This window comes from Osmia lignaria, chromosome 11, assembly GCF_051020975.1.
Source record: "Osmia lignaria lignaria isolate PbOS001 chromosome 11, iyOsmLign1, whole genome shotgun sequence".
In the NCBI taxonomy this organism is placed as follows: Eukaryota; Metazoa; Arthropoda; class Insecta; order Hymenoptera; family Megachilidae; genus Osmia; species Osmia lignaria.
This window is the reverse complement of record NC_135042.1, coordinates 10,446,307-10,471,062: the sequence shown is the minus strand read 5'-3', so window position 1 is coordinate 10,471,062 and position 24,756 is coordinate 10,446,307. Positions and strand designations below refer to the sequence as shown.

The following is a 24,756-nucleotide window of genomic DNA, read 5'->3' as shown; positions in this document are numbered from 1 at the left end:
TGACTTTGGAGTCCAAGTTTAACCGCAGCAAATATCATAAATCTAATTATTTAATAAAAGCGTTAAAATAATTAACATAATCATCTGATAAAAGCTTTAGAATATTCAATAATTTATTTAAAATTACAAAATACACTAGATTGATATTGTATATAAGATCTGAGAATATAGAACCCAGGCGTCTGGGGCATGGACCGTCCACGTCAGCCCCACTGTCGAGTTCTAGTGGACGGTTCCCGAGACGTCCTACACAATGTTTAAAGTACACTGAATGAATTCATGGAAAATGATAAGATTTCGAAAATGAAGGAAAAGAAAGGCACGCGTTACAGGAGGTATCTGTCCAATTACACTGTAAGACCGCGTCGTTGGGACGCCTGAAGAGGCAAAATAGATAAGGATTTCATCAGGCTGTGCGCGGATGCATTGTGTAAGAAGACAATCCGTCCTACATATGCCAGCTATCTGTATGCAGCAGTAGTATGCATCTTAAGTATGTGCAACTCCGGCACTCGGCAGATTAATCCGACTGGTAATTTGCCGTCCCGCGAATTCCTGTAGACTCTGAAACTCACTCGACTGCACATGCTACCGCATCCTGTCGCGTTTACACGTATACATGTATGCATACGTATATCTGAGAATATTTCGTGCACCAAAACGCAACTTCATTTCCGTGTTTATGTTGGGTCGACCAAGCGACTGTATTTTACTTCGAAGACACTATTCGACGCAGTCTCCCAACGAGAGACTTATTGTGGAATTAATTGCAAGCGAAAGCTATTGCTTCAAGAATGTTGGAAATATAAAAATGTCTCGAGCATTAAGGGAGCAAGATGCAACGGTGTATCATAAAACGGAGCTCATCTATCTGAACTTAAGCTCGTTCTAGTAGACTCAGACCGGGGAATAAATAACTCTGCACCGAAATATGTACGTACGGACCTGGTCTGGCTACAATACCGCCACCGACAAAAAGAGCCAGAAGCACTGGTGAAAAATAACACCATTTGCAACCTCGAAGATGTCTCTTACGGATCCGCTACTCGTACATCAGGCCAGCGTTATCCATACGAGTTACGACATCGTGATTTATACGTGCATTGTGGTAAGGGAAACTTTTTAAAGTCACTCGCGAAATACATTGGTCAAGACTTTTATACTAGTAGAATCGAGAAATCAACAATTTCACGTGATCAATGATAGAAGAATAAACCACTAATGTCTTTTGATCGGAATATACGTGTAATATTTCTTTATTTTTATAACTATCTTTTTGTATATTAATAGTGGAGGATTATTGATTAAAAGTCACACAATGTAAAAAACTCATTTTTCATACCATGGCTCTAATAATTTGATCACTCACTGTATTAAATAAATTGTTCAAGAATATACGCGTATTAGAGGAGTATGCATTTTTGCTTTTAACTGCAATATCAGCAGCTGCAGTAGCCAACTGTAATTACCTTTAATAATGAAAGGGTTAATGCAAACTCAAATCCCGACCTAGCTCATTGTGGTAATGGAAAATTTTTAAAGTGACTCGTGAAATATATTGACCAAGACTTTTACACTAGTAAAATCGAGAAATCAACAATTTCACGTGATCGATGATAGAAGGATAAACCACTGGTATACTTTGATCGGGATTAACATTTTGGAACGATAATCCCGTAATTGAATGAAACGCAACGTATCAATAAGTTAATGCATGTAAATGGACCGCGGTATATATATATTATATTAAAGTTCGTAATGTAGTATAATTTCGTTACTCTCATTATGCAGCCATAATGGATATAGAAAGGACGCGTAATTTAATTACGTTAGCATGACGGTGAAACGTTGATGTAAAATTTCACTTCTCGGTTTCACGGGAAGTTCAGAGGGTTATCGCGAAGAAGAAAAGGGTTCCCATCCCTTCCCCCTGTGGTTGAAATGTACCGAAATATACGTGAAATGTCCGTTATAGCTTCCGGTTACATTACCTGCCGAGTCAAATAGCCGGCGTGTACAATAAAATCAACATTATTAATAATTCATTTCGCAATATAAATGGACATCCATAACATGGTTACGAATAATTTATCGTGCGATCGACGTTTCTAAAGTTATTACATATTCCCTAAATTACTTTAATATTAAAACTAATTTTTAAAAATATATAAATTCAATTTATTTCAATATAATTTCCACGTATTATTGTACGTTCATTGTTGGAGATTTAGCGAACCCAATGAAGCTAGTGCAAGCGTACGCGTCTTGTTTGTTTTCATACTCGAACGTCCTTACGTCGGAGCATCGCTATATTCGGACCGGTTCCGGACACGATATCACGAGCTAACTTCAGTTATAACTCCGCTTTCAAAGCAAACACATGCGTGCCGATTCGTTCGTGTAAAATTCAGCTCAAAGCTAGTCCAAAAGTGCTTTAAACAGTTTTCTTTACAATTTTTGCAATTCTTTATTACACGGGCCACAAATGCGAACCAGTGATTCATTGACCATAACCTCGCAAGAGGTTAAGAACCAGTGACTATAAACATTCGTTCCATTACATTCGAGCGATCCTTCGAGTGCCACGATTTTTACCTCTCCATCCTTGACAAATATTTCATTATTTTACAAGGTACGTAATATTTCAACTTGCAAGAAATAAATTCGATCAATCACGAATGATTATCATACGAAGCGTAGGTGCGTCATTGACGTCCATCGTATATTCTCAATCTGGGTCAACGAAAATATTTCGTTAGTTGTTTATGTTATCGTAACAAACGACCGGTTAGCTCATAATTCATAGGGAATATGTTGTTCGCGAAACAACCCCCTCAATGAGAACGATGTTTCTAGCGGAGCTATTGTTTTATCATTCTGCGAGGAAGCAGTTTATTGTTGCCGTTCCGATTCAAAGCGACGTTCACCAAAATTGTCGATGTAGGTCGGGACCGAATTATATTCGCTCGTTTAAATGGTTATTTCTGTGAAAAGTGTCTCTCTCCCGCTTAACTCCGTGTTCCCTTTGCAACGACGTGCAACACTGACAAGAAGGTAAAACGAAAATCGAGCGAGATCGGGCAATTGTGTTAATTCAACGACCAATGCGAGTAAAGTGATTTTAACTAGGATTTAAATTGAACTTTCGAGACTACACGCCGCGTGTTCTAGGTGAATATTAATTTGCGGGAATATCGAGAGAGACGTAATTAGCGGTAACCCGATCGTAGGAAGGATCGAAACGATGGTATAACAGAGAGGAGAAAAGGGCGAGGGAACAGGGTCGATTGTTGAGCGATACCGCGAAAGGTCACGGCTTTTCTTGACAAATGGCGGCCTTGTGCTGCCACTGATGGACTCGAAATGGTATCTTGGCGGTCTGCGGGACCACCGAGGTACACGAGAGTACATTTGCAGCTCTCCGCTGAATCTGTTTCCAGCATTGCAAAGTGTCCAGTTAACTGGTCCGCTGGGAATTATCCAGCGAAATGCATTCGGAACTGTTAGATACTTTTAAACGATAAAGTATTAAAGTATTAGAGTATTTATATTAAAGTATTTATATCAATTCACCGCGGAAGTGAAAATGTACGAACCAACGAAGAAGCAGTTGGAAATTCTCTTTAAACTTTTCCACCATTTTCATTTAGAATTCCCCGGTGCACTTTATAGTGATTTTCTTTCCGTTATCTAATCGACCAAACCAGAGCTGGGTTAAACGTGTCGATAATTAAGCGACCCTTTAAAAGAGAAAGCTTTCTCTTGCTTCGCCGAATGTTTATTAAATATTCCAACTGATAACCGAATGTACGATAACTAATGAACACGATTTTGATATCGGAATTAATGCGTTTTGCAGCTCGAAACGATAAAACGCTTTTCGAATCGAATTTCATTTTTATCTCGATGTACGAGGACGGTCAGAGTGTTAACATCGGTGTAAGATTTAATGGATAACACGACCCAAGGACAATTGCTATTTCAGGAAGATTACGGTCAAACAAGGATACCGATCTTCCATTGAAATAATCTGAGAAAGATTGCTGGTTGGTCGGTTAATATCGAACAACAATGGTGACCCAATTTCGAAAGATTAATAGGCTTACTGACAGCAGTTGACCTTTGCTCCTTTACAAGATTAAAAGCAAATAGGCAAATATGGATATATCGATCGACGGATGCTCCGTCCGAAATCTACTTCTCTTTCGATAATTATTTCTGTCCTGTATAGAAATAACAGTGACGGACCGACTGGTTGAAATTAACTTGTAACCAACGAACCGAAATATTTCATCTACCAATGGCAGATAAGAATGAAGTTTAAACGGGGAAATTTTTATGAGATAAAAATTGAAATGAAATTGAAATAAATTTTCGGTGTTACGAGTGGTTTAACCGTGACAAGAGGGTTTAATCTTTCGCGCGAAAGCAATCGCGTTATCGAGATATAAGCATAATCGAGGATGGTGTAGACGAGGGTAGAACGGTCGATATAGGAGGCAACGAATAGCACAGCTATATTCGAAACTGATAATCAGCGATAAGCCGTGGCCGGTCGATAATCGAGGGGCTTGGCACGAAAACGACTCATCGTGCGTGTAACCGCGTCCACGGGACGAAATTGGCCGAAATGAAGGGACGAGTGACCATTTCATCCGTGAAATGCTATCATAAATTCTTTTCAAAGCATCGAACTGGGTCGTCCTTCTGCTAAGGGAGATTTTTTTTTCTTTTTTCGAAACAAAGGAACACAAACGCAGAGACTTCCATCTCGTATGGAAGATGTAATACAGTAGAGAACAAGGCTAACAGACGAATAACCAGGGGAGAAAGGGAAAGCGTAACGAAATCGACGATCGGATGCATTTGTTCCCTGTTTGAATTTCGACGAAAATACCCTGCTCCAGATACGACTGCACGGATGGTTCAGTTAAAAATTTATCTCTGTTCCAAATAGACTTTGCACATCAGATAGACACCATTCTCTTCGAGAGTTTATTTTCTCTATTCCAGGCAATCGTGGATAGACTCGAATCGCTTCGAACGTAGATGAAAATGAAAGAATTTTAGCTTTTAAAACTTATACACAAAGGGAAATGGTGCTTTTGTTTGAGAAAGATTTTTTTTTTGTTTAATCGGAGCAGAATTTTATTGAGACTAGTTTCAATTTCTTTTCATTCAGCGACGTCGCGTTACATATTGACTATTTCTACTGTATCAGACTAGCTGTCATCGACTAGCTATATAAACGATATTGAAATTGACGTTTTAAAATGTCGAAACTTTTCGAAAGAAAGAAAACCAGCCGCGGAACTTGCACAACTTGTCCTCTCAGTTAATTTCTGTCACCTATCGAATTACCGACCGCAAAACTTTCCTTTCGAAAGTCCATCCCACGAGCTATCAGATACTCCATCCTCCACTCCGTGAAACTCCCTTCTTTTCTCTTCTTGCTCGTTTTTTTTCTACTTTTTTTCTTATTCTCGTTTTTCCCTACCTCAACCCCGATTGTCCCTGAAAGGTCGTCCCGATTTTCGGACTTCGTATTCGACATCTGACAACACGAATGCAGTTTCCCACAATCGACCGACTAACGAGAATCCGACTAAACGACCGACCACCTTTTCCGCTCTTCTTCTATTTCCATCCCTCATTAATTTAACCGAATTCGTCTTTATCGGAATCCTGATCGCAAGCTGGAAAAAACTCTGATCAAGTCAGAGAACAGAAATCGGATTCGCGTCGTAAAAAAGGAACGGTTTGTCTTCCTAAAATCACTGGAAGATAGAAGAAATCGGGTAAGGAATGGGAATGGGAAGACTTTCGAAAATTTCGAAGGACAAAATGGAATGGTAAATAAAAAAATTGGGGTGATGTGGGAATGGGTAGAACGTAATCGAAGTGACTTAATTAACCGAATCAAACTATACACTGGGAGTATTTCAATTCGAATCTCTTTCTGGTTGCACGATCAAAGGGCGAATAACGTGGTATTGACGAAAGGGAGGACAGAGGAAAATGCGGGATAACTAAGGAAAAAATAATGGATCGAATGCGTTTTGGTTTGACCATGTGAAAAATTCTTTTGAAAATGATCATAGGATTCTATACGATCGGAGTGGCGACAAAAGTAATTGAAATGAAACTGATAGATCGGCAGAATTTATTCGAGCGTTTTAATATTCTGCGTGGACCATTGGTGACCCACCAAATTTATCGATTCGATTTTGGAAATCAAGCAATCGTTAGCCGTAAATTCGTTAATTTATAATTTTCCAATTCCATTAACGCAAAGGGAAAGATTAATCGCCTCGAATGATATAATCCGTTCATAAACATTTATATTCCTTTAAGCTTATCAAGCATTTAGATCCGATAAGGTTTTTAACGAACAAGTTGATTTATAATTATCCAATTCCATTAGGGAAAAGAAAAGATTAATTTCGCTAAGTAATTTATACCATTTAGCGATATTAATGTTCCTTCCAAAACTTACCAAGTGTCCAGATACTTGTGAACGATAGTGTACGACCCAAATTCAACCCCATCTCTTTCCCTTCCGTCTACCTTCCACCCCATCGCGCCACGACCTACCCTTACTTTCCCAAGTCCGACGGCACGCTGGTCGAATTATCATCGGGCTTGCCGATCTCTCAAAGCCTTTCCAAAATTACAAACTCACAGGCCTGTGAGCTTGAAATTAGTTTCCAGGAAAGCCTTTCATTATTAGCAACGCGCATTTCTCCTTTCCCGTAGGACAACTGTCCTTTCATTCGAATCGAATGATTTCAATCATTCACTTGTACGTGACAACCCTTATTCCGCTGTTCGGTTGAGAGGGAAAAAATATCGTTGTCAAAAACTGAGGGAGGATAACGAGGTCGGTGCTCTTTCTACCGAAAAAGTGGCTGTCCTTCGAAGCTGGAGCTTTCGTTTTTAGCAAGTCGTTCCTTTTACCGAGTAAATGGTGTAATTCCGTTTCGAACTGATGCTCTCTAATTCGTTTTTTTACGCGCTACCGCTTCCCTTTTTCCTTTTTCACGTTATTATTGTATAATCGTTTTATTTTTATTTTTAAAGAATCAATTGCTTTAGAACCTAAAGAACCCGTTCTTTATTACAAGCTACAAATCTAGATTTAGCCACGTCGACACCATGAACAGGGTGTGTGAAACCAGCAACAACTGTCGCACTAAAATCGACATTTTTACTAGATCTACTTCCACTCTAACAAGGGACATTCCCAAATCGGCACACGCCGATTTTGATGCTTTTTGAGTATGATATAGAACTCAAAAAAATATTTGACACGTATTTTTTTTATCGGCAATCATCCATGCTGAAGGGGTGAAAAAAATGACAGAAATAGATTATTTTTCAATATATTTTAAAAAAAAATAAATTTATCAAAAAGGTGGCTACCTAGAAAAATTTGCTGTTCAAAAACACACAAATTCCATTTTGAAATTTTCGCCTACACCTAATAGTTCCTGAGATATTCAAGAAAATATGCTTTGCAACCCCAACTTTGAGGGCTATTTTCACCCCTTCAGCATGGACGATTGCCGTTAAAAAAAAATACGTGTCAAATATTTTTTTGAGTCAAAGGTACCTTCATATTCTGTACTTATGTTTTCCTAATGTAATGTTTTCTGCAATAATGCAGTATGTACACTGGTTGTACCTTGTACCTTATATGCGCGAAGGTTGTTGTATGAATATTATTATTATTATTTTGTTAAAATTTATATTAAAGGGTTTATTCCCGTTTAGTAAATAAATAAATCAAAATTGCTGCACGAAATAAGGGTGTTAGTGAGTGACAAACCCAGTAGTACGAGTCAAGCTGGAGGGAGACATTCGTAACAAGTCGCGTTGACCGGGTTAAAGAGATGCCACTTAAAGAATCGTCTGCTCGACAAGCCAATTCGATTTAACTGGCCGTTATAGAAAGTACGATACTGGTACAGTCGATGGTTTCTATTTCGAGCGATATTCGGTCGGGTATTAAAGGCGCCTACCCTCCGCCCTATGTCAACTGGGTCATCGAGCTTCGTATTAAAAGAAGCTACTGGGCCACCTATGAATATTCCGTTTATTTATTTACTTAGATTCACGTGATATCTCTTCTTCTATACAATATTCCCCAGATTCTACCGCATCAAATATTTCTTTTCAAATCTATAAGTAGAACAAATCGTTGTTTTCAGTTCAGGGCCAGAAATATCTCCGAATCTTACAGCACCCCTTGAAAACGTAACCAGTCACGATCGAAGTTATCTGGTATCAACATCTCCCAGACGTAGCCGTAAATTATTAGGCCGGTAAGATAGCGTTCGAGCGAAATAAGAAAAAGTAGGGGGAAAAAAAAACCGAAAGGTCGCTTTACATGCGATTTATAGGTCCGAACGAAGGAGGTAGATTTAACGACGCCTCGACGCGAAGGAACGGCGCCAGACCAGCGGGTCTATCGATTCGATTCGATTGCCGAAAAATGGTAATGCGGTCGTGCAGAACGGCGAGCGAACTTGGTATCGAAGAAAGGACGTCTCAATTTCGTTGCTATGCCCTATAGGAATGCGGAACCAGGCTACTCCATCAGAGAGCAGACAGAATTTCCTTCGGGCTACGAAAGAACTTCCGTGCGCTCCTTGAAATTTTCACGGTCTAAAGAATAAAGAAATCTTTCGCGTTAGAATCTGTATTCGCGATGTTAGAACAATCGCTTAATTTTCTATGCAAACGAGGGCTAGTCACGCGTCGATGTTACGTTTTACGATCACGAGGGCTAACGGATACATCACCGACAGAAATCCGTGATTCATTGTAGCTGCGTTAAGCCTATTCGCATAATCAGAGAGCGACGTATCGCCTGCGCCATTAATTACGAGAACGTGTAACGCACATTCATCAAGTTGAACGGCTCCGCAGAGCTGTGGGCAGATTGGGACGAGGAGATAGAAAATTGGCAAATGCTCGTGTCGACGACCCCGGGAACGAAAAAAATAAAGGCACAGGTGTTGGCGTAAAAATGTAACGGCGTTATAACGAGAACGAGTTCGTTTTTAAGATAACGACGAAGAAGATTAGGAAAATGAAAAGCTTCGAAGAAAACAGGCAAAGTGCCGAAGGAGTTTCTCATTCGGTCTCACCTCGCGGAGAAGAATTAATTTTCGTGCCAGGCTAACTTCTGGATGCCGAGTTAATCCAAGTTAGCGAGATATCCTCGGCTGGCGGAAACTTCTCCGAAGGAATTTCAAATTCGCAATATCACAACGGGCTCTCGAAGATCGCTGTCGAAATAAATGGATTCGTGAATTATACGTGCGTCAAATTTCAAGATTTAAACCGCCCATTCAACTTCTGCGGCAGGCGGTAGTCGCGACGGGTTTACACGTTCTCAAGAGAACAACGCTTCCATTCCGATACAAGATAAACGAACGTCTGCTTAATATGCTCTGGAAGAACGTAGAGAAACCGAGCCCATTGAATAATCACTTTGAAAGACCTTCTTCCTCTATTCTTCTTCGTCTACGCGGCACGAGGAACAAAAGACTGGAGTATCATAAGAATAGACGGCCGCGTCGAAAGATGGTGAAAGAAACGGTGAAAGTTCGCTAACCTTTCCTCTATCCTTCTTCCACCTTATCTACGGGAACGACATTCTCGTCTAGCCATTTTTCTATTGTCTTTTCGAAAGTTGAAATTTCGACGAATTTCCGTACGCCAGTTTGCCAAATATTTCATCGGAGAATGTATACGAGGTGTTAAAAACAGTCGTACGTTTAACGCTTGGAATGCTCATATTTCTCCAAGTTAAATTGGCCATATTTTTATTTAAAAAACAAAGGATATATTTCGTGGCTGTAACGAAATAAAATCGCATTTAACGACGCTGAACGAATAAACAAACCACGCTTGGTACGGTCTGAAATATAATAGACCGGAGCATTAAACTAGATAGCCAGTAGTTAATATCAATAATCTGGCGGACCGCGCGGCGTTACAGCCACTGATGTTTCTACTGCGACCCCAGTCGTCAATGACCAACGTTACGAGTTTGAACAATAGAAAAGAATTACACCAGTGATTCGAAACATCGAAAAACCTCAAAATTGAATTGAATAATTAACGAGTAATGTGTTTAAAAATATACAGTCTCGCGTGGCGCACCGAACGTTGATGTTTCCACTGCGTCCCCAAAGACCAACGCTATTAATCGAAATAAAAAATAGAATCAACTGATTTCAATAGTAACAAATTAATCTGTCTCCTATACGATCTGTGCGATCTGATCATACACGTCTATGTTTCTACCGAACCAGTGAAAGCAGAGGCTACGACATTGGCGAAGGTTAGTAAGGGTTTCCGCGGGGAAATCGCGGCTCCGCAGCAGGAGACTTTGACGACTGCTGCAGCTCGTGTGCACACGGTATGTTGAAAAGCCACGAACCTCGACGACTTTGCGGCTCGGGAAAAGCAAGCTGCGTTCGAGATCGATGAGGAAGAGAAAGAGAGAGAGAGTGTGTGTGAGAGAGAGAGAGAGAAGGAGAGAGCCGCAGAGCGGCCTAACCCTTGCGTTTTATCGAGCCGTGGCACACGTACCTCTCGCGACGAACAGCCACGAAAAAGAGAGAGCTAGAAAATACACGGACGTGACGCGATCGACGAGGAACGACAACATACGCCTGAACTTAGCCGCGCATCCCTGTGACGCGACCTCGAGCTCTTTCGATAACTCTCTCGCGGGTTTCTATTATGTATATTCAAAATACCTATGCAACCCTAATCATCCCCCGGCGTTTGCATCGCAAACCAGAACGAGGAAGAGACATCGACGATGTTGTTTACCCGACCAGACGACGCATACGCTGAATCTTTCAAATTGATATCGTAAAAATTAACTCACCTTGGCTCGCTGATAACTTTGGTGTCGAGTAACGAAGTGCAGATAGAACCGAAGTGCTGGCTCGAAAAACAGTGTACGAGGACTACCGGCGAGGACGACGACGACGACGTCCGTACGAGTCTCACGTTTAGACTACGTGGGTCTGCCCGGTCGTCGGTGGCGGTGACGCTAGCGACGGTGGTGGTGGTAGTTGTGGGTGGCGGTGGTGGTGGCGACGGTGTCGGTGGTGGTGGTAGTTGCTTTCTGCCCTTCGAGAGGGAAAAAGAAGGAAGGATAGACAGAGAAAGACGGGAAAAGACCGATGGAGATCGAAGTCTCGTGGCAAACGGTCGTAGACTGAGTGAACCCGAGTTCCGACTGAGCGGCCGAGTCGTCGCGACGCCGACGCTGGCGCCGCTCGACGGAGGGTGAACGAATCACCATCGATCCATCGAAAATGGTATGGGGTAAGCTTGGGAACAGAGCGGAAAGAGGGGATCGGGGCGAAGGGCTGGCAGCACCCGACGAAGAGGGTGCACGACCAACGGAACCCTACCGTCGAGGCTTGCGGAGGAAAAGGGAGAGGGAGAGCGACGAGTCGAGTTGGGAAGAGGGCGGGGCGTACGCGTACCACACGTTCCTATCTCTGTGTCTATACTCCTATCTTTCCTCTTCCTATTTCACTTCTCTTTCTCCCTTATTTACCATTCCATCCACCCCCTTCTGCCTCACACAAACGTTCCTCTACCCTTTAGCGTTGTTCTTTCTTCGTTTTTCGCTTTTCTCGGTACTATTTTCATTACCTTTTTCTTTTTTTTTTTCAATGTCCTTCGTTCCTTTCGGTATGCATTGATTTAACCTTATTTTCGTTCTTCGTTTCCCATACCTTCGATACCGATTTGAAAAAAAAAAAAAGATACACCAGTAACTATCGACGGAATCTTCGTGTTGAACAGGTGAAAACTTTCTTCGCAAACGAAAGTACGAAAAGAGAGAGTATGTACATTATATATAGGTCGTAGTATGATGAGAATTTAGACGATGTTGTGCGTTTCACTTTGCCACAGCGAAGATGAGGAACTTCGTTGTTATCACAAACGTTTTAGCTTTAAAGCCGCTGCCTCGTAGCGAAACCTGCCGCGTAAATATAGAGCCAACACGTTTCTCTTATACCTCATTCGTATACACTTTACGTATACGAATATAGGTGTTTAATGAATCGATAAAAGAAGCGGGTAGCCGTGTTTCCATTCATCTGGTTCGATATCCAACGTATAAAGGGATGTTTTGTTCGCTGGTAGCTGGCGCGATCGAAATCACGGGCTACGATGTGACAATAAAAGACGTTCACGTACGTACACATCGCCTTGGGATCCATTAAGTAAACGCAACTTCTCTGGGTGGTGTCGTACACATGTACGTGTACATGCAAGACGTTTTTAGTCGAGAACCGTCCGTGGAAAAATGCAAATCTGGGTCAACGTTATTCTGAATTGGAAGCTGACAGAGAAATGAAAACGCGGACAAAAGTTAGCGCGATATTTCTTTTTTTTTTTCCCTTTTCCTCTGGTACTTTTTTTTCGAGTTCGTCTTTAAAGCCTAGCTGACATTTATATCGTAAGCAAGAGGGAAGAGCGAGAGGGAGAGGAAAAAAGATCTACCTGGAATATCGTTATACCCGCGGGCAAAATAAATGTCCGCATCCCTCAACTTTTACCTCATTTCGCTTTATTTCGTGAAAATCTCTCGGTATTTAGAATAAAGCGAAATGGAAACACGCCGGGCTTAAATAAATGCCATTTTCTGAATAATATTTGCTCTAAATGTTTCGTTAAGTTAAGCAAAGAGGGAAATAAACGGTCGAATATCCTGGAAGGAATGAAATAGTGAGGGAATTTCTAAAAATAGACAATCATCGTTTCTGCTTTTATCAACTTGATAAAACGAACACCTAGAGTGATTACACGAATTTGTAATATCATGGTATTATCGTTGAAATTTTATGACACTCCGGTGTTGGTACCTGCTTAAAACGGAAACGTATCGGATATGCGGAGTTAATGGTGCGACATGGCTCGACTTTATCTCTAGTTGTCATATAAATCGCGAATATTTCCGCGACAAATCGATCGTTTTTATACCAGACGCGAATCCCTCGATAAATATAATAACTGATGAATTTCGAGTGCTATTTATGGGAATTTCGCGACGTTTCTGCGAGCTACTTTTCCAAACGTAGAAAACTCGAGTTACAGATGGTCGAGTAAATGATTTATCTCGCGAAAGGAACGGGGAATGGAAAAGATCGGGGATTTCGCTGGAGGGCGAGTCTGTCGAATCGAAGATTAAACGTCGTAGGTGAAAACGTAAACAGGTGGATAGACAAACGCGTCAGATGCATCTTGGAATGGGAGAAATCTTCCACGCAAAAGCATGAAACGAGGACCGTGGCGCGACAGGAAAGCCGGAAATTACGTAATTTCCTTACATTCTGAGAGAAGTTAAATGCTTTATACGAGACACGCTGCCGCGTCGGAATATCGAATTCCTAATCGAATCAATAATTACGAGATACCGCGCCAAGGAAGGAACTGAAAACCCTTCCCCGTCGTGCACCACCGCTGCGCGACCGTACAACGTTTTCCTTTCTTCCCTTTCGCCCGGTGGAAAAAGAAAATCATTCGCGTACTGGAACACGAAAAGTAATCGCAAAAAAGATCACATTCATCTACGAGAAATAGATTCGTTGCTGTTCGATCAAATTTATTGGACTTCCTGCGGTATGTTTGCTGGTTGAAAATCAAATCTGCGATAGTGGACAGTTTGAAAAATCGTTGAAGAAGATAAGGAAATAAAAAAATTCTATTAAATTTTCTAGATTAATCGGTGTGCTCTGTAGCCGGTACGTTCATTCGTAACCGACTAAACGATTTATTAAAGCAATAGTCTAGCCGCGAGATGGTAGAAATGCAAGGAAATAATCCGAGAAAGATAATCGTGTTTTCTCACTTTTCGGCATGCTTATCACGGTCCACATAATTCCGAGACTTATAGCGGTGCGTTATACCACTAACATGGATTTGCACTTCGCCAGTCCCAGGACGTGATTTCCAGCAGCATCTCCTGGAACCAAAGTCTGCCGGGCATCCGGGAAACATTGGGAATCCATACGCGCATACATATGCTGCTCGCACATTTGTTCGTATACTTTTCTGTTTTAAATCGTCATCGTGAAATCGCTTGCAATTCGCGCGTGCATTAACGATATCCCCTTTAAACATAGTTCAAAGTAATATATTGATCCACACGGCGTGTTCAATCCGCTTTCAGAGATTAAAGGAAAGGTTCGCGTAACAATGAAGCTAACGTTGTGCATTTTTTTTTTTTCTTTTTTTTTTTTTTTCGTTTCAGGTAAACTCTTGTTTTCGAGCGATCATGATCTTTCTATGGTCAGGACGATAAACTCTTGGTGACACAGTCGTCGAGTAAGAGATTTCACACCTGCTGCCATGGGAGACACGTGTGGACACACGTCTCGAGGTTCTTACGAAGGTGTGCAAACGGACGTAAGTAAATTGTAAACACCCTTTGACTATCAAGTGTAAGGAACGAAATTCAACTCAACGTCCAAATCCAACTCCCTAACACGTGCATTGATATGTGTGTATATGTGTGTGGGGAAGATGTTAGACGAAGGTGCTCGTCAACCTGGAAAATTACACGGCTTCCGCGCGCATTTAATTCATTAACAATTTCCTGGTAACGTTGTTTCACATTTTGACTAACGAGCACGTAGAATATCCCAGCGCCATCGTTGCTGCTAATGAAACGACGTTGGAAAAATATCAGATTCGTTAAAATTTCGAGTAGGAAGCAATCGAAAACGAAATCTTTAATTCTCCAGGTCTCTGTCCTAATTGCTGGAAAACTAATTAAAAGGTAAAAACTTAGACTGCAGGTTAAAATTTTTCGAGAGAAAATTAGGGACGCTGATAAAAGACGATAAGATCGAGGGTGCACCATGAAATTTCGAAATTTCTTACTCTTGGTACAAGTTCACGTAAGACGTAGAAATAATTTCAACGACTGGAAGTTGAAGTTTTTCGAAAGAAATTTAGGAACATCGATGAAAGAGGCGAAGATAAAGGGCGAAGGAAATATGAAAGTTGGCCGAAAGGGAAAAACGTGAGCGTGCAGGTGATCTGACCTAATACACTTCCCCTGATGAAAAATAGCTGCGAATGAAAAGCAATAACCGCATTCTTGGTGGCGCTTGGTTTAATAAAATACGGGTTAGGGGTTGCGCCGAAAGGCATCGATCGAGAATATTAGATTTCATCGCGTTCACGTTTACGCAGGCTATCGCGAGGGCATTAACGCTCGTTGGCAGTGGCACGGTGTGCGTGGCTGGCTTAATTAAACTTTAATTACTTTAATGCATCTGTGATCGCATTTCTGAACTAGGAACTGCGATCGTACAGCTTGGAAATGAACTTGTTGATCGTGGTCTCCCACGAACTGTGCGAACTTATTCTCTACTTGGGAAATTTCTCGTTTAATTTAATCTTTGACGGGGATGGAATTCGTTTCTTAAAAAGTATCAGTTTGTAAATTTTTTTCTTTTCCTCGACAACTATGCTGCCGATGAATATTCGTTTCGAGCAAAAGAAAAATTTAATTCGCTCTTCGTTTACTTAGCAATCTTTTAATTAACGTCTCGGTATCGAAGAATTCGATTTGAAAAATTAATTTGAAATAGTTGGAGCGCTATTAGGCGACCTCCGTCAGAAGAATGGATAACTGAAGAGAATAGAGTGGATAACAGAGAAATCTACGATATCGATTTAATTAAATTCGAATAGCGTTTCATGCACCGTTGTAATTTTAACCAATTAACGTCCAGGTACGTAATATTACGTTGACATGATTTTAAATAGGGATCTTAAGCGGTTAATGAATTTGAAAAATTCCACGTTATGGCTGTTGCGTCAGTAGTTTTGATTTATACTTCCACGCGTCCTTTATACTACAAATGGAATATTACCGTCTCGAGAAACTGAGGAATGAAAATTAAGAAAGAAAAGGGAAATTGACGCATTCTTGTTGCATTGTTCTTCTTCTATGCGACTCTGTTTTGCATCTTTGCGGAACTTCCTTCGTTTCAATAATAAATGCGACAGGAAAGATGTTGTAGTCCCGTGAATCAAGGATGCAAAATAAAGAAATAGATGGGAGATAAAATATGATAGTAATTGCCTTCGGTGTTCTTTCAATGATATTTGTCCGTTCGCATTGAAAGTAGAAAGATTTTTAACTAGAAAACTATTCGCTTAACGCGTACGAGTTCCTTTCAATCGTTAAATCAACGCTAAAAGAACAAGAATAAACAAACAATTATTTTACGAGGTGGTCAAGTGGAAAGTAAGCACGAGTAAGATGACGTAAATCTGTGTTGAAATCAGTGACTGGCGAAAATAAAAAGGTTAATGCTCCAAATTAGAATCCCTCGCGTTTCTATTAAAACACCGCTTGTGGATAAAAAATTGAAACGCAATAACACAAATTTTTTTTTTTTTTTTTTTTTTATAAAAGAAATAATAAATCTTTGACCAGTTACTTCCTCGAATTATGGTATACATCGAGTGAGAGGAAACTAGAATTCATCAAGGACGATCGTCTTCGCATCTTTCCATTAAATAACATCCACGGTGGTGAGAATAAATATACGATCGCATGATGGAGAACAAACAATGAGTTATGATTCTGTAATACAAGAAACCATGCGCGTAGTTTTTTTTTTTTTTTTCTTCTTTTCGATGCAGGTCGAGTAAAAATTTCTAATGGAAATATTTTAACGACCAGTTTCGTACGCAGAAAAAGTTTCATTATACGGGATGTTCACAGGCCTTGCGAAAGATATTGAACATTATACAAAATAATAATTATTCATCAATGTCATAACCGCAACGTTATAAGGATTCATTGAAAAGGAAACGGTTGGAGCATTACGACACGCTATCTCATAAGCAGACGCTAAAAGATCTAAGAATGGAATCTTCTCGACAACAAAAAAAAAATCACCGATCCCACGCTATGAGTGATAGTTAATGAAACTATATAACGATACGAGGTAATAAGCAATTATCGCTTCATTAAAAATATGAAAAATCGAAAACATTGTTTGTTTTATTGGCAAGCATCCATTCTGCGAGGGTGAAGACAAGTTCTGTAGCTGAGGTTGCAAACCGTATTGCAATTGCAATACCAAAGTACTTGTATATTTTTATAAAATTCCTAGGAATTGATTGAAGGATATCGCAGAGTATATATTAAAGATTCTCGTACATAGAAGACACTCATTAGAGTGATTACCGAACACACATCGTTGAACATTTGTCTATGTATGCCGAGTAGTCGAACGCAAGAAAAAAAAAAGATTCCATCATTCCCTTTTAAAAGAATATAGGAGACCTTCGATGCTCCAAAGATCGCGATCTCTAATAAGACTTGAATCATGCGTTACAAGTCCCTCGAAGCATCGAACAAGTTTCATCTGACACCATTTCCTTCAACAAACATTTTGCAGTGGTACCTCGGTATAACATAAATTTTTTCTGTGAATTTTGCGTCATTTTCCAGAGGAAAAATTAAATTAATAATCAATTATATTCGGAGTTGATGTATTATTAACTGACTGATCGTACAAGTAAGGAAAGGGTTGGTTTGGTATACGTCCTATTCTGTATAAGTCCAAATATCAGGAACGGATTAAAGTCGTATACCGAGTTATCACTGTATATACTTTAGAAAATATTCTTGATTTTAGTATCGATAGTGAGTCACGATAGACAACGATCAGTGTTGAAGTTAAAAATTTCAACATTAGACCATTTCATAAGTCATCCTTCTTGTTTGCAACTTTTTTTTTCTATTGAACTAATTCGCTATCGTGCCTTTCGCTAATTAAATTGCAATCTTACGGCGCTACAAATGCAATTCAGATCTGTCACGTTCGATATAATATCGATTGCGATTCCTCATTACGAAGCAAAGAGTTAATCGAAATGCCCATTACAAGCAAAGTGCTTGTCGCGACCCAGCAATCCCGTGTTAATAGAGTTAACTATTCACCCTTTAGCAACCCCCGCTCTACACAATTCTATTATAAATTAGAATTTAACTATGTTACAAATGCGACCCAGATTTGTCCTATTTCAATTGTAAACTAAACCACAATATTTTCAAGCAAAATATTAATCGACATTCTGTAAATAGATTACTTGTACCAAAGTCACTTTCGTTTACCTGTCGCGTGAATGCTAGTGAAAATTAATTAGACCAAACCATCGGAGTAATTGTTATCCAAATAATCTAACAAATATCTCTAACGATTAATTACTCTCTTGACAGTAATGAACGTTCCGTATCCCAGGAAAATAATTGTTCATTGTCGGCCGAAGCAAACGATAGAATTATATCTAAACGATCGAAACCGAATTTATCCGTTGCAATTACCAAAGTAATTTAGCAAACGCGATAGATGAGAGGATAGGGGGATTATTGGGCGGCTGATGCAGCGATATCAAAACAGTGATAATCAGTGCGTAGAATATTAGATTCCAGGTTGCCGGTACATCCCGAAACCAATTTTCTCCGCGAAAGTATTAATTGCATTTCACCTCGCGATCAAACGCGATTCCTACCGTTCGACTGTACAAATTATCACCCCGTGATTCGTTCGACGTATCCTCGGAAAATTCGACGACCGCAAAGAACAGGAACCGTCGACGCGACGCGTCGCGTCGCGTCGGTTCGCCACTTTTGTAATCCGTCTTTTGCGTAACTGGGTTAGAAGAATTTACCGTGAACTGGGTCGACGTAATTACTGAAATTGCCGTCAAACCCTGTTCTACCGTTTGCAAAACGTAATCGCGAGTGATGCTCCCGTCTAAGCGTAATTGTAGCCGGTTAATTACGCCGAACAACCCTTCAGGTTCTTTCACTGAAATGAAAATCCAGAAATTCTACCTTCGATACGCGTGCTTGAAGAGCTTCAGGAATTTGTTATATCATTGCAAGCATTGAAGTACGGAGAATCGAAAGTAGGACAGGACGTTTGGAGAACGTCGCGTGCTTTCTCGAGGACCCTTTTCAACGAAAAACCGAAAGGACCTGAACGCTGACAAAGCATTCCAGGGAAATATCCAATGCAACACACGCAACACACTGAGATTCGATTGATAACCCATTCTAACGAGCGTGTTTTTTGATGTCAACTTTCTTTCCATCCAGTTCTCGATAGGACACGCAAAGCATCGCCGCAACCATGATCCCCTAAGCGTGGCGATTCCTTAGGTATCTTTTGAATTCCGTGTACTTAGTAGAGCACGGACGAAACGAAGCGTGTAAACTCATCTCCCTCAGCCTTTCGCGGTTCCCACAATGCTAGCGAACGAACCAAGTTAAATCGAAGGCGAGCTGCTCTTTCCATGCGTCGCGTCGTAATAAAGGATTGCCAGTCGAGAGATCCAAGGATACCGACTGATGCTTAGAGAGTACTTCTCGATTGCAGCCTCCTTACAAATTTCTTCATCTTCTTTGCTGATGTAACCGAGAGCCACAGGTGCGTCGCTGTTTTTTTTTTTTTTTTTTTCTTATCATCGAATTCATTCATGGTTCCTGTAGAAAGTTACCTGTACGATTAAAAGCCGTATTCGTGACAAGAAAATCGAGTATACACATCGTTATTATATTTTTCGCAAAATTGCTCGCCATTTCCTGTTCGCCAACGAGACCACCGCGGCACGCATTGCCCGCAATTTCCTGTTATCTCGATCCGTTTGAAACGATAATAATTTAGTAAGATCGATGAAATTTCCGTGTCACGTTGATCCATAACAAAAGAATCACCAAGTTGATATTGTGTTTCGAAAGAAACGCGGTTCTTCTCTCCGTTCGCGAGCATCGCGTTAATAAAACATTTTATCGTTGCCCGGCTCGTTTTTACGATTCGCCGACATAATTGCATACGCGGACGCGTCTCCATGAAAGAAAGATGCTTCATAATGAACGCAGCTGAAGTCTACCATAGTCCAGATATTCAAGAATCAAGGTCATTCTTACGGACCGTGCAATTTCACGGCGGTAACAGTAGAATTACAATTGGTCAATAGAGAATTTACCGTTTCTTCCTTTTTATCTTTTTTTACCAACGACCATTATTGTTTCCTGTGACATGTTTTTCGTGAAAGAAGCATTCCTTTCCTTTCGAACAAAGTAAAATTCTTCTCGCCTGAGAAAGTCTTGTACCAAAATAAAGAAAAAAAGAATTGTCGTTCTCGATCGAACTGGTACCAACAAACCTGGAAGTAGCGTTATTAATTGGTAGTCACGTTTCCTGTACGCAAGTCGTGCATGCAATCGCGGTACGCGTTCAGTACAGATCTCGCCGGTTGCACGCGAGTCCGCGTGCAATTGTGCGCGGGTCAAGGAGTTCGAGTGAAAGTATTAAATATCAGCGACCACCGTGTAGATCTTCCACACGGGCAACGTTTCTTTCTTGCCACGTCGTCTCCTCCGTGTGGATATACTCTGGCGCAACTTTCCCAAAACTTGGCCGATCCCATCGATGAACTTTGCCGAATTTCGCGGTAACCCCGTGGACGGGTTAAAAATTTAACCAGTCGTACCCGTTCCTTGCCAGGAATATATATTTACAACCGTGCTCGTTTACAGATCATTGATTATCTTCGATCGATTTACCGGTACAGTTGAAGAAAAGTACTCGCGTGCCGTTAACGGGCGTTCAACCGTTGGATTATCATTGTCTAATATGAGTCAGGTGTGTGCCGTTGAGTCTGTTGTTGCATAAAAGGCGTTTAAGTATGCATAGAATCAGCCGCACGGAACGATAACACGACGAAGCCGTGAAGTAATGGGAAAGATTATTTATGGATTGCGATATCTCTTATATCTTCAGCTGAATTACGAGGGATCTCGGAAAGTTCCCGTAGACGCGCCTTCCTGACACAGATTTCCCCTGGAAAATCTATGAATTTTAATATTCTTCGTAAATTGCGAAAAAAGCGCCGAGTTGACGAAAAAAGTGGCCAATCATTTCCCGCTATTTCGTGAATAGAAATCTTCTTCGCCGGCCGAAGGGTGCTCCGTGTCGCGTTGCCGTTTTATCCGAATGATAAATCGCCTGGCGGATTAACTCGCTCGTAAAGAACCGCAATTAAAAGCTGCCAACCCTTTCGAATGGAATTTAAACTGCAATTCCACCGATCGTTTATTCCTTATCGGGCACACTGCTGCTTGGAAAGTGAAAAGTAACCCGACGAAATCAGTCAAAGATTGCAAATTGTTTATCAATTAATTATGACAAATTGACGATCGTTCTCTAATCTAGAACATTAGCTAAGATATCATCCTAGAGTTCTGAGACGGCCAGAAGAAAAGAACAAAGGAGATGTTTGGATGGTTTTTTAGGATGCACCGCGTTGCTCGTGCAATTTAAACGAAACAGAGTGGAAAATGTTGAGCAGGTCGTGTAGCTGTCTGCGTAGCGTTGCAAAAACGACTCGTTCTTACGTAATAGAGTCTCTTCTCTTGCGGCAACGATGAGAAACGACGGACGTGAGAACGGTTCCTTCGCGGGTCCGCAAGATCAACCGAAATGCATCGTTGGATGCGGCAAAATTCATGAAATTGGTCAGCCAAGTGACTCGTACCATTGCTGTTCGAAAAAGCTACCGAGTCGATTGGCGAATATCATTTCCTGGTGTATAAACGAATAAACCACCCTATAACGTTAATCACGAAAGATCGATCGTCCGATCAAGCCCCGATCTCCGACTCAGACTTTGACCCTGCTCGTCGATGGCGTTTCCATCAGAGAAAGTCTTCCATTTACGGTCAACGGCCCGCTCCTCGTTACCTCCGACCACTTTCGCATGTTATGTTGTCGCGAGGCTGGTGAACGCGGAATCCGTAATAACGTTCACGCGTCTCGATTAACCGCAGTTGCGTACCACCAAACGAGTCATCATGGACCTGTTACGAAACGAGAAAAAACGTCCAATCGTCATTTTCTTTTCTTATTTCGCTTCTCGAGTGAATGAAGAGTCTGAAATGGCTTGTTTTTTTTTTCTTCTTCTTCTGAGTTTCGCAATCAATCCACCATGCAGAATTTGCAGCTCCGAATCGAACGAATCCCCTCTTTTCACTTTTGTACGCGACTACGTAATCTCGTTGCGAAAGTTTCTTCCTTTTGCGATTAATCCGGATCGGTCTATGCGGTGACCACCGCGACGAATTTCTCGGAAGTCCTAACAGGTAGCAATTTTATTTTTAATTGCCAATTTCGGTGGCATCTACTTTCTTTTATGTCGGATACATATGTTTTGAAATAGTTTGTAATATTTTAACGTACAGTCAGAGGCAGAAATATGTGGACTTTTCATCTAAGAACGTGACTAGTTATGTTCTTATTGTTAGATGAAAAGTCGCGATTTTTGGAAATTTTAATTAGGGGCAGGTGAGGCAAGACGGGGTAGTTAAGGTTTATTAATGAATAAAACACAGGTTTGTCCAATTAATGAATCCACTTTAATTTTTTATTATTCTTTGATAATTGATCTATAGATTATATAAAGCAAAAATCAATTATTTACAGCTTATTAATATATATAAATAAAAAACAAAGAAAGGTCTTTTCTCCCCGTCTTGCCCCACCTTCCCCTACTTGTAATTTTTAAATGCATTGACCGACCTCGATGAAATTTTCATTATAGACTCGCATAAAAAAGTTCACTATTTTCTTTCACGATTTCAACAAATTGTTATTTCTTAGTGAATTAATTTTTATACCTTCTCAAAAAACCTCAAGTTATTTAGTCCAATTTTAACCGAGGTATTCTATTTCGAACAGTGTCCGCTTATTTTTACCTCCGACTGTATATTTTTTTTCGTTTTCCATTTGATTAGAAAATCAACTTGATTGTTAGCGGAAACGAGGAAAGCGGGGTAGGAGGTGGCGTTCGTCAAAACAATTTTCTCTCGTTAACTCATCGGCCGGACTCATTAACTTCCGCTAATAAGCATGGCCAAGTGCAAGTGAAACACGGTCGAGCGTAGTAATTGCTGTCGGCCGTAATTATCCATCCTTTGCCACCGAAACCGTTGAATGCTTACGTACGCAGCCGGCAAAACGTCATAGAGTTTCAATTCGTATACGAAAAACCGAGCGGAACAATTTATCAAGGTACACGAGTACCCTTCGTAGAAATGTTCGTATTCCCAGGAAAATGCTATTTGAATATCTCAAAGACGGTTTGATTCTTCTTTTTACACCGTGCTTGGTGCAACCGTGATAAAAAAAGCATACCGTAATGCTACTCGACGTCTTTTGATTACACGTTACGAGCAACCTTCTTTCCGCAATACTGATTTCACTTTCCACTCGAGCCTACTGACTCCCCTGTTTTGCCGTCCATTCACAGAGAATCCGAGTCATTTGTAATAAAAAACAGAGATTCTACTCTGTTTAACACGTTGATCATCGAGGGGGTCAGAAAAGAAGGAAAATTTTAATCCGTCCAACGAAAATTGTTTTTCATAAATTTCTATAAATTTACTGACTCATCACCCTGGCTGTTTTCTACAAAGATACGCATTTGCATAAATATCCGCAGTCTACTAATTACTGACCACTCTTTCGTGTTTCTTTTCTCGTGGAGGGTCGTCGAGGCGCAGAAGGCGGTTTCTAGGTTGAGACAGAAACCTCTTGGTTTCTGTTGGTACACAATCGGCCCGCATACCAGTCCAGCCATGAAAGAATGGAGAGCAAGCTACACCACGAAATCCTGTAACTTAACGAGCCTCCATTTACAGGGAAGCTTTCTAACAATAACCATCATCTGCTAATGCGTATCTTTATAACATCGGATTTTGTATTAGATCGTCCGGAAAGTATTTCCCTCCACGTACTTGTTAAAAAAGTCGCTCGGTATACTCTCGAAAGTGCATCCGTTTCTGTAAATATTTTGCTCCGTCCGTCAAAAAATTTTGCAATAGATCAAAACACACCGTTTCCTGCATGAATTATGCAAATGTCCAGTTAGGTAAACCGAACGTTTCTTAAATGATAAAAATATTTTTGAACAGTCTAATTGAATTTGCGACGAGTTAATTCAAAACGGACGAATCCGAGATGAACCGGGATCCTAATTTTAAAGTTTCAATATATTATAAATATTTCATGAAAGCGACGCGAATTTCGTAGAGAGAAATATTTCTGTTCGCGATTAAACGCGTGAATGGAGGAAAGAAAGAAGGAAGGAAAGAAAAAAGCTTCCCGTTAAGCGTCTTGGTAATCGGTGGTAGTAATTCCGTAATAACGTTTCTTTTGAGCACGACACCGTGGCTCGAAAGACCGTTCTCATAATTATTCCGTAATTATTACTCGCAACGTAGGCGAGATTAAATTTAATCGCACGGCTACGAGAGAGTGCTTATGACGAGGAAGAGGGATCCTTGCAACGTGTACGGCACGTGGAACCTATTATCTTTGCCACGCCGTGCTCTCCCAGACCCTTAACAAATGTAACTAGTCATTGTTACAAAAGACAATGACCAACTGACGCGTGTAATCGTTTCTGTCTATCTAAGAATCGCACCTGCGACAAACGATCCGCATTTCCTTTCGATCATCAGCGCTTTTCAATCGCCTCTTTGATTTTCGTCCTTCGCGTCCTTCGATCGCTAATGATACTTTACGACGAAGGAATTTTCATATTCTTTTTCCTGCGTTTCCTTATTTCATTTGCTTCCACAGCTGTTAACGATGTATCGTTACGAGTTTCCTT

The 24,756-nt window shown here is 40.7% G+C and overlaps 1 protein-coding gene across 2 annotated transcripts in view; it reads right to left on the bottom strand.

The window, feature by feature from the left end:
• The window catches only part of cpx (synaptic transmission protein complexin), a 176,627-nt gene extending 165,370 nt beyond the window's left edge, over positions 1 to 11,257 (bottom strand). The window contains exon 1 of one of the 2 annotated variants that reach the window (XM_076690837.1): positions 10,910 to 11,257. The gene's annotated coding sequence lies outside the window, so the exon portion shown is untranslated. The remainder of the gene's footprint in view (positions 1 to 10,909) is intronic. The other variant, XM_034323008.2, reaches the window with a different exon arrangement.
• Positions 11,258 to 24,756: the final 13,499 nt, after the last annotated feature.